General features: G+C 37.4%; 1 pseudogene; it reads left to right on the top strand.

The window, feature by feature from the left end:
• The first annotated feature begins 5,776 nt into the window (after window positions 1-5,776).
• Window positions 5,777-11,168, top strand: part of LOC138166788 (rho GTPase-activating protein 24 pseudogene) — a 14,338-nt pseudogene continuing 8,946 nt past the window's right edge.

The raw sequence follows: 11,168 nt of genomic DNA, 5'->3' as shown, positions 1-11,168 counted from the left end.
CCTTCTATGATCTGGCTTCCCCTTACCTTTCCAGCCTCTTTCAATATTACACTCCTTCACAAGTTTAACATTCCAACCAAACTATACTGAGTTTGTTTCCTGAACTTTTCAACTCCAGCCTCCCCTCATTGGAAATGTCCCTCAAGTTTAGAAAGCAATCCTCTCTCCTCTTCAACTTTCAGAATCCTTATCTTCTTTCCAGGGTCCTTTCAGATATTACCTCCCTAGTGAAGATTTCCCTGATTCCCCTTCTCTCCCCGTCTTATTAATCCTCTCTCCTTCCTCAAATTACCTCAGAAGTACTTATCTGAGCATGTGCTATATTCCCCACTCTCCCTACCTCAGGTGCTTTTTTTTGTCTCAGTCTCTCACAGAGTTTTGGTATGAATTGCATAAAACCCAAATTACAGACATTACTGATAATAACGTCTTGTATTAACATACAAAAAAGTTAGCTTGCTAAATAGTTTTCATAAATTTAAAATACAGAAAAACCAAGACCCAGAGAAAAGATGACCAAGATTACAGTACCCATCATAGGAAGAGATATGGATTAATATTAGAGATCCCGGAAGCATTATTTGTATTAGTATCCACTAGATTGGGGTGGGGAACCTGCAGTCTTGAGGTCACATGTGGCCCTCTAGGTTCTCAAATCCAAACTTCAGAGTGAAGTAGCTGTACCTCCACAAAAGTCCTACTGAGAGGTCTCAATGAATGTTATTTCAGTTGAGAGCAAGCTCTTATAGATTCTACCAAGCTGGAAAGTCTTTGGAGATAGTCCCAGGGATAGACTGTGTTCACTATCTAAGAAACAGCCTGACTAAGTGGAGAGATGCTAACTCTAAGTCAAAGTTTTGGAACAAAGACATTTCTTTTTTTTTAAGCAATTGGGGTTAAGTAACTTGCTCAAGGTTACACAGCCAGTTATTTCTGGGTGTGGTGCTGAGTATCTAAGCCCGGATTTGATCCAGGTCATCCTGACACTGGAGCCAGTGCTCTTACTAGCTGAGCCACCTGGCTGCCCCTAAGCAATTGGGATTAAGTAACTTGCTCAAGGTTACAAGGCCAGGTGTTTCTGGGTGGATGCTAAGTGTCTGAGCCTGGGATTCGATCTCCAGGTCTTCTCAACACTGGAGCCGGTGCTCTTACTCTCTGTGCTACCTGGCCGCCCCTAACAAAGACATTTCTTAGGGTGCATAAGAGTAAGTAAGATTCAAAGATTGACCAATTTCTAAAGGCTCTGCATAGCAGATTATCTTTTGGATAGAAAACTCACCTACATTTAATGAATTTCATAAGTGACAGCTCTCACACCTAATGCCATATACTTATACATACAAACCAAAGCAATTGAAGGTTCTCTCCCCCTACCTCCACCCCTACTCCATTCCCCAGTTTGATATTTAGCATTTGAAAGGCCTGCTTCTTTCATTGAAAACAACAACAACAACTAAGCCTATTAGACCTTTAAAATCTAAGCTAAAAGTGACACAATAGAGTCCACTCTTCTTCTTATGGGAAATTTTCAAAAGGAGAACTATAAGCCATCAACAATCATATGAAAAATACTCCAGATCACTAATAATAATAGAAATACAAATTAAAATGACTTGTTGGTTTCATCTAATACCCATAATATTGGCAAAAGTAATTAAAAAATGGTCAATAATGGGGGTATGTTAGGCAGTTTACTAAAACAAATAAAGAGTATACATTTATGTACACACATATGCATGCCCTTTTGCATGTATATATACACATATGATATTTTGACAAATGTGCACATGTACATATTTACACATATCTATGCATGTTCCTATGTAACATATTTATATACACAAAGGTATATACTCATACATATATGCAAATGTGTATTCATAGATACACATAGAAAAGTCTTAGAGTATTTTTAAACTTAAAACTTTAGGGGGCTTTTGGGGACAATTAAAAAAAACTGCTTAGGACGTAGTTGTCAAGCACTGAACAAAGTTATTTGGCACAAGATTGGACTTAATAACAGTTGCCGTCAGTGGAAGGATCCCTCATACCTCATCCAGGATGGTTTTCTTTAACTGTTTTTCTTTGTTACAGAGTGTTGGTTTACAAAGAAATTATAGTGCTTTAAAAATAAAAAAGAAACAATAAAAATAAAATACACACACAAGATGATGAGGAATATATAAAAGAAAATACATTAACTTGGATGCAGTGAAAATTATGGCAGATTGATTGCCCATGATTTAGGACTTATGTATGATGAGATCATGTTAATTATTGCAAAGATACAAGTAAAACTCGCTGTCATTGCAAAGAAAGAAAAAAAAAGCAGAATACCACCTCAGAAGGTGGAAATTCAATATTTATTGAACACCATTTAATAGTTATACCTGTCTTAACTCATACTTCTGAGGAACATGCTCATTGTCAACCTGAGAATGTATTTAATGGGGTGGCTAGGTGGTGTAGTGAATAGAACACTGACCCTGGAGTCAGGAGGACCTGAGTTCAAATGCGACCTCAGATGCTTAACACTTACTGTGTGACCTTGGGCAAGTCACTTAACCCAATTTCTCAGCATCCCCCCCTCCAAAAAGCAAGGAGAGAGAGAGAGAGAGAGAGAGAGAGAGAGAGAGAGAGAGAGAGAGAGAGAGAGAATGTATTTCACATTTATTTAAACAGACGCACAATAAAGAGGTCAAAAGAGCTCAGAGGCTTCTCACAATAATGTTTTTAAATTATTAAAGCAAAATCCATAGAATTACAAAGGATATCAATTATTTTACATGTAATTATTTATATATTTTTGTACTTACATTTAAATACAAAATCAAGTTCAAGGGGCAGTTAGGTGGCTCTGTGAATAGAGCATTGGCCCTGGAGTCAGGAGTACCTGAGTTCAAATTCGACCTCAGACACTTAACACTTACTAGCTGTGTGCCCTTGGGCAAGTCACTTAACACCAAGTACCCTGCCTTCCCCCTTCCAAAAAGCAAAAACAACATCAACAAAAAAAAACCCAAGTTCAAGCATTAGGTTAAGAACCCCTTGCTTTAGGAACACAGAGAATTAAAATATAATGACTGCCCTCAAGGAACTTGTAGTCTACTAGGAAAGATGTGATAACCCAATAAATCAAATTCAAAACAGAATGTTATGGGGCAGAGGAGAATCTAGACCACATACTCTAAGAAAACTCATAGAGGGAAATAATGTTTCCAGAAGGTGATGTCTTGGAGGAAGAGATATCTGAGCTAAGTTGTGAAGAAAGGTAAGGTTTTTAATATGCAGAGATCAATAAGTAGAGTTTTTCAGGAGTGGTGGACAGACTCATAGAAATGGAAAAAAAGACGTTTGAAGTGTGTGGGGAGAGGAGTAGTAGCCTTATTTAGCATCCATACAGAATATGTGAAGAGAAGTAATGTGAAATAAGAATGGAAATATAAGTTGGTGAGAAAATTGTAGATTGCCTAAAGTGACAGAATAGAGTTTATATTTTCTCTAATAAGCAATAGGGAACCACAGAAGGTTTTTGAACATGGAATTTGCCTGTTTAGACCTATTCATTAAGAAGAATGTTTTGACAGCTAGATGAAATATGGATGGCAGAATGGAGAGATGTCAAATAAGGGAGCTGTTATAATAATCTAGACAAAGAATAATAAGTCCCTGAACTTGGGTATACGTAGTGGCACCAGATTATGAACTTGAAAATACAGATCACTTATTTATTCTGCATGGACTCTGGAAAAGGGTTAAAAAATAAGTAGAAATTAAGGCAATTATAATAAATATTATTTAACACATATAAGAGTTTACTAATGGTTTACATGTATTAATACAGTATGGTATTTTATGGGAAGAAAATTATTCACATTCATATCTCACTGATTCTCATGGAATCTCAGGAATTTAGCAGTGGAAATATTTTTTTCTTTTTAATTTATTTATTTTTAGTTTACAACATTCAGTTCCACAAGTTTTCAAGTTCCAAATTTTCTCCCCCTCCTTTCCCTTCCCTCTCCCCCCCACCATGGAGGTGTGCAATCTGATATAGGTTCTATATATGCATTCACATTAAACATTAGTCAAGATGTTATAACCAATGGAATGAACCATGAGGAAGAAAAGAAACAAACAAAAGAAAACCAAAAAAAGAGAGATCAAGTAGTTTTCTTCAATCTGCATTCAGACTCTGTAATTCTTTCTCTGAATGTAGGTAGCCCTTTCCATCATGAGTCTTTTGTGCAAATATTTTTAAATATTTTACTGTTTGAAACATTGTGTTGATAGTATGTATAGAAATAATAATAAATCATAATAACATTTATATAGTACTTTTTTCATCCTCTAGAATTTGAAGCTAAAACCACTGTTAGCCTATATTCTTTCTTTTAAAAAAAATAACCTTAACAAAACAAACATCTGCATTTAAGAAGCAGCCTCTTCATAGAGTGATCTGTCATAGTCGACAGCAGTTAGAACTGTCACAAAACATGCAGAGAAAAGCAAGGTGATTTCAACACAGGTGCCCTATGACATCAGCATCATGCACATGTTGCTCTTTTAAAACATGAGAAAATCATCTGCTTCCATTTTTCCATTGATAAAAACCTCATGTCAGTCTTGGAGTCTGATAACTTGAGCTTCATTTAGCCATAAACATGGAAAATGACAGGCCATTCTGACCATACCCAAAAACTAGATGCCTGAGAAAATCCAAACCACTACATGCTGCTTTCTTTGGCCTCCATGGTAGTAAACAAGACTTCATCTGTGCTTGGTTGGTATCTGACAGGCCACCTTGGAAGCCTTTCAGAATGTGTGTTTCTCTAACAGTTCCATCTGTGGCCAGTTAACTGAGTTGGTTAGAGGCTGGTGCTGATGAGGCCAAGACTGCGGCTTTGGCCAGTGAGAGTCCCTCTGTTCCATGGCCACAGGCTTCACCCTTCACCCCAGCCAGCTGTCCCAGAAACATGTGCCCTTGGTCACAAAGAGAACCGGGTGAGAATGTGCAGATGGATCAGTACAAATCTATCACCACTACTGGAAAAAACAACTCTGAGCACATGCCCCACTGACAGTAGGTTAGTTGCATCAGCTTCTCACATTGGGAAACAGAGCCATGCTACTATTCATTTTGGCTTTGAAGGGAAGCTGTTACAATACTATGAGATAACTCCTATGAGATAACTGCATTCTTGTCTCTACTCATTGATTCTTTGTTAGACTCTTTCCATCCCAAATATGTTATAACTTTCAAATGTACTTTATATCTTATAAGACCATTATTATGATTTATTGTTATAACAATTCAACGAGATTGGTTTTCCCATTTGAGATGGGGCACACACATTTTCCAGGAACTGAGTAGAAAGAGTTGTCCAGTTTCTCCCTTCCAACATCTCCTTCTCTCGTTTGCAGTGAAATGGGCCTGTAAACAGAAAGCTCCCTGGCTCTTAAATTAAATTCAACAGTGACAAGCACTTAACAGACACTGATAATGTGCCAGGCAATAGGTTAGGCCCACAGGATACAAAGTCAAAAATGAAACCATCCATGCCTTCAAGAATTTACATTCTCTGTATCTTCTGCTTTGCCTCCTTTCAACTCCACGGAAAAAAAAATGCCCCTAATAGGATAAGTTCATCACTTCTAAACTCATCACCATGCTGCTAGCTCAAGTCTTTATTGTCATCACCTCCCTCAGTCTCTTCTCTCCTCTGATTGGAGAGCTGGAGGGGGAAGTACCAAACCCTTCCCAATGCCTTCCCTTACAGATACTGGACTTTCAGATGGTTCCACTTTACATCTGCTGCTTTTCCTGGTTTAAACTACACAGAACAAGATGCTCCTGAAATAGGTACCACTTGCTTTCTCCTTCCTACTCTGTGCTCTCTACTTTTCTCCCTCCAATTATATATTGTATACTCTATCCATTAGATTTAACTCTCTTTCTTTTATTAATTGTATTCCCAGGACTTAGCACAGTACCTGACATGTAGTAGGTACTTAATAAATGTGATTGGATTAGATTGGAGGAAACAAGAGCAAATATACATACATACATACATACATACAAGAGAAATATAACATATAAAAAATGCAAAATGATTTCAAGGAGCACAGAGGAACACTGATAAATGAAGGAGTCAGGCAAGACTCTTGAAAAATGTAGCTCCTCAGCTGGGTGCCTTGAAGGGAATTGGGGTAACTTACTAGTTACCAACCAAGGACTTAGGGGTATCTCCAGGGATGTGCTGGTAAATGCTTTACCAGTTCTTTTAAAAATATATATACTTTAAAATTTAATATGCATTATTAACATTTTCTCCATCATCTAAAACTTTATGATCAACAAAACAATAAATCAAACTCTAATTAGTAATTAATAAATATTAATTGTTAATAATGATTATAAATATCAATAATAATTAATAAATAAAAATAATTTGTTATTTCCAAGATATAAATGCAAATTCAACTGCAAATACCTGAAAATTTAACAATTACCTCTCCCCAGAAGGTCAAAATTGACTCCAGTATCCCCCTTAATAGCTCCCTCCAACGGCTACAAACACTGGACTATGGTTTTGTCCCTATTTCTCTCCATAGCTCTTCAGAACAATACCATTCAGAAAAAGGGAGAACAATCAGTTCATTCCCTGACTGGTCCAAATGAGAACTTTGGGCTAGAAGAGAGGCATACTACAGATAAAAGAGACTCTCTGTCTCTATCTCTGTCTCTCTGTCTCTCTCTTTCTCTTTCTCTCTCTGTCTCTGTCTCTCTCTCTCTCTCTCCCCCTATTTCTCCCCCTATCTCTCCCTGCCTCTGTGTGTGTCTCTCTCATAGGTGGATGATAGATGTGTGTATACTTATTTGAAAAATAAAATTAAAGTACAGAAATGAATTGAATTTTCAAAATTAAGTTTTGACCCCACAATATGTCATGAAAATGACAGTGAAATTTTCCTGCTCAAATTCTTGCCTTTTTAAAACACAATCATCTTTATCCAAGGGCATAGATATGAATCCTCCCTCACTCCTCAAGAAGATTGGATTATCATTACTCACTGTTCTGAAAGAAAAGAAGTGGCCTTAGATTAAACAATTATTTCTAAAGGAATTTGCTTCGATTTCTTTTGAAATGTTCTAAGATTTCATTTTATAAGAGGTGAGGAAATCCCATTAGATGTTTGTCTGCTATTATGGCAGAGCACATCCAAAAAGGATGTTGCTTAGATTTCTCTGCACTAAACTTTCCAGTTTGACACAACAGGGGAAATTTGAGCAACAGTAAACTGAGGAAAGAGGATATGGGAGGAATAATGTGCCTTTGGCTAGCTCTACAGTTTGCTGCACCAGGAGTATCAGTTTGCATCTTTTGCAGCGCAGTGAAAATTTCACTTCTAGGTAAAATAGCTCCTTGCAAATATGGAGCAGGCTAATCAAATTGGTGTTTCTATTCTGGTTCAATTCATTTCCCATCAGCTTTATTCACCTCTGAACCAAATGGTTCTTCATGGTGGTAAATATTTTTTTTTCTTGGTGCACATGGGTATCCCATGAAAAGTACTTTGTGTTTGTGCTCATTTGCTTCCATGCTGTAGCATTGGATTAATGCCATTGTTTGTATTTCTCCTTGGAGATTACATATTATAGATGAAATGTATTCATTTTATCTTACTAAGAATTAGGTCACCATGATACTTCCTAAAGGTCTTCAATTATGTAGCCTGTACTTCGGTCAAACTCCTTTTCTGACTAAAATTCATTTTCCATCTCTGGGTCCCTGGCTACATAGGTGACCTATTGCCTGAACCTGCCCAGAACCATACCATCATGCCATTTCCTGGCCTTTCTAAATCTAGCTGTTATGTATCTCCCCATCTCCTCAACATCCCCCATTTTTAGAGCAAGGATACAGGAATAGAGCCAGGTATGTATCCATTACTAATAGCAACCTCCAATGTTATACTTTTAGTACTTCTCCTTGCTGCTGACTCACAAGCTATGCTAAATTGGGCTCTGATTGATCATCACTTTCTGTTCTTCATAGTAGAACAGAGGAATAAAGTCAAGGGCAAAGCAAGCTGTCATTCTTCTTTCATGACTCCATTATTCATATGTTCTTGCCAGTTACTAGCACCTTACTTCATTGCCAATCCTAGGTCAGGATTCATTTCTTTTTATATGGTCTTAGTTTTATGGGTGGGATAACTCTAAGGCAAGAGATTGAGGGATTGTCAGATAAGCTTAGATATAAGCAAGCCATTAAACAATATAGTGACCCTGTCCAAAAAAAATAAGTGAGATTAGACTATTAGTTTTTATTTTTGTTAAATAGTCCATGTCTTCAATTACAAATTCTTAGCCCATCAGGTTGGCAAAGGTGGCAAAAAGACATGATAGATAGGCATACTATAAAATATTGGTGAAATTGGTCCAACAATCCTGAAAAACAATTTGTAATTACACTCTTTAAAAAGTCATTAATTAATCTGGCTATTTCCAAACAATTCCACCTATACTATGGTTATTTACTTTATCATTCAAACACAACTCATACTGAGTCACTGGGACCCTGGGATCTGATAGATAAGCTGTCAACTTCTCTTTCCTGAAACCTTACCATAATATCAATCCCAAACTTTTCAAACTATGCCATAACAGTAGCAGCGTGTTCTCTCCTCTTGCATTTGAATACCATTTTCACTTCATGTTTTGTCTTCCCATGTTAGAATATAAGCTCCTTAAGTACAGATACTGTTGTAGTAAGTGTTCAATAACTATATTTTCCTTCATTCATTTGTACATTTTGACACAGTGATACAACTACAGACATTTCATATGTAAGAAAAATATCCTTAGGATAATTTTTTTTTGAAGTAGCAAAGAACTTGAAGGAAAATGGTTGGCTAACAATTGTGGTTGACCAAATTATTATGTACAAACTATAAGTGACCAGTATTACACTGCAAAAAAATTGATGAATATGAAGAATTCAAAGAAATTTGTTAAAACTTATATGAACTTGTACAGAATGAAATAAACAGGACCAAGAGAATTATTTACATGAAGAAAACATTTAAAGACTTCAGAACTATGGTTAGTGCATTGATCAATAACAATTAAAGAGTGAGGGTGATACATCATTAGACATGCTTTCCACCTCTCTTCAGAGAGATATTGTATTATAGGTGCTGAATTTTTAAAAAATACATTGGGGGGGGGGGCAGAGTCAAGATGGCAGAGTAGAAACAGGACCTCCATGCTGCTCTGGCTCTCACCACCTCCAATCCATGGAAAGGGGACTCTGAAAAAACTTTGGAGCTACAGAACCCACAAAATGACACAGAGAAGCTAACCTCCTGCTGAGCACAGCCCAGCAGGCTGGCAGGAATCAGCCAGCTCAGTGCTCTGGGAGCCTAGCCCAGCTCCATGCCAAGATATTAGCCCCAAGGTGGGCCTGACCAGCCACCAGCTGGAGGGACTCCACATCACCAGCAGCTGTGGTGGTCCAGAATTATCAACAGATAGATGCTAAGGACAAAGTGAGAGGTCAGTGCAGTGTGGACTTTGGGACCCAGTAGTCGGGAGTGCATCAGCTTTTGCCTCCAGGGCTAGAAGACGCTGAGAGCTGTGGCACAGCCACTGCCACATGGCACCTTTAGCTCCTGGACTGCAGACTGTAGGGGACCAAGTAACCAGTCTGAGGGGTAATTGCTCTTGCTTTAAACTGCTGAGATATGGATTGAGGTCTAGGGTGGAGGTCCTGCAGTGTGTGTCCAGCTTGTCAGAGGGTGTGGAGGCTTCAGAGAGGGCACCTAACTAATACCTCCAGCAGCTGAGTAAACCCCAGCATTTGGTATGAAGCTCCCCTGTCTGGTAGCACAGTCCTACTGTGGCAAAAAGCCCAAAAGTCAAGAAATTGAGTGGTAACATGACCAGGCAAAGGAAGCAAAGCAAACAGAAGAATCCAACATTAGACTCCTATTTTGGGGACAAAAAGGATTAAAGCATGGAACAGGAGGAAGACAGTGAATTCAGAACCAAAAGCTTCAAAGAAAAATATGAGCTGGTTACAGGCCATAGAAGATCTTAAGAAGCAGATAAGAGAAGTGAAGGAAAAATTTGGAAGAGAAATGAGAACCATGCAAGAAAATTATGAAATGAAAGTCAACACCCTGACTGAGGAAAATAACACCTTAAAAACAGACTAACTCAAATGGCAAAAGAGGCTCAAAAAGACAATGAGGAGAAGAATTCCTTAAAAAGCCTAATTTGCCAGATGGAAAAAGAATCTCAAAAGCTCAATGAGGAGAATCATTCCTTTAGAATTAGATTGGAGCAAATGGAAGCTAATGACTTTATGAGAAATCAAGATGTTGTTAAAGAGATCCAAACAAATGAAAGAATAGAAGGCAATGTGAAATATCTCATTGGAAAAAACCACTGACCTAGAAAATAGATCTAGGAGAGAAAATTTTAAAATTATTGGACTACATGAAAGTCATGATCAAAAAAATCCCAGAGATCATCATTCAAGAAATTCTCAAGGAAAACTCTCCTGATGTTTTAGAACCAGAGGGCAAAATAGAGGTTGAAAGAATCCACTGATGACCTCCTGAAAAACATCCCAAAAAGAAAACTCCTAGGAATATTATAGCTAGGTTCCAAAATTCCCAGATTAAGGAGAGAATATTACAAGCAGCCAGGAAGAAACAATTTGAATATTGTGAAAACACAATCAGGATTAACTCAGGATCTGGAAGCTTCTACACTGAGGGATCAAAGGGTTTGGAATATCATATTCCAGGGGGCAGAGGAACTGGGATTAAAACCAAGAATCACCTACCCAGCAAAACTGAGTATCATGTTTCAGGGGAAAATATGGTCATTCAGTGGAATAGAGGACTTTCAAGCATTCTTGCTGAAAAAAACCAGAGTTGAATAGAAAATTTGACATTCATACACAAGAAGTAAGAGAAGTATGAGAAGGTAAACAGGGAAAAGAAATCATAAGAAACTTATCAAAATTGAACTCTTAATATTCCTACATGGAAAAACCATAACTGTAACTGATGAAGCTTTTCTCTGTATGAAAATAGTTGAAGGGAATATATATATATATATATATATATATATATATATATATATATATATA

The sequence above is a fragment of the Petaurus breviceps genome, unplaced genomic scaffold (genome assembly GCF_028583685.1).
Source record: "Petaurus breviceps papuanus isolate PSGF00001 unplaced genomic scaffold, PetGlider_PUasm1.0 226, whole genome shotgun sequence".
In the NCBI taxonomy this organism is placed as follows: Eukaryota; Metazoa; Chordata; class Mammalia; order Diprotodontia; family Petauridae; genus Petaurus; species Petaurus breviceps.
Note: the sequence above shows the minus strand (reverse complement) of the source record. Positions and strands in the feature narration are given on the sequence as shown.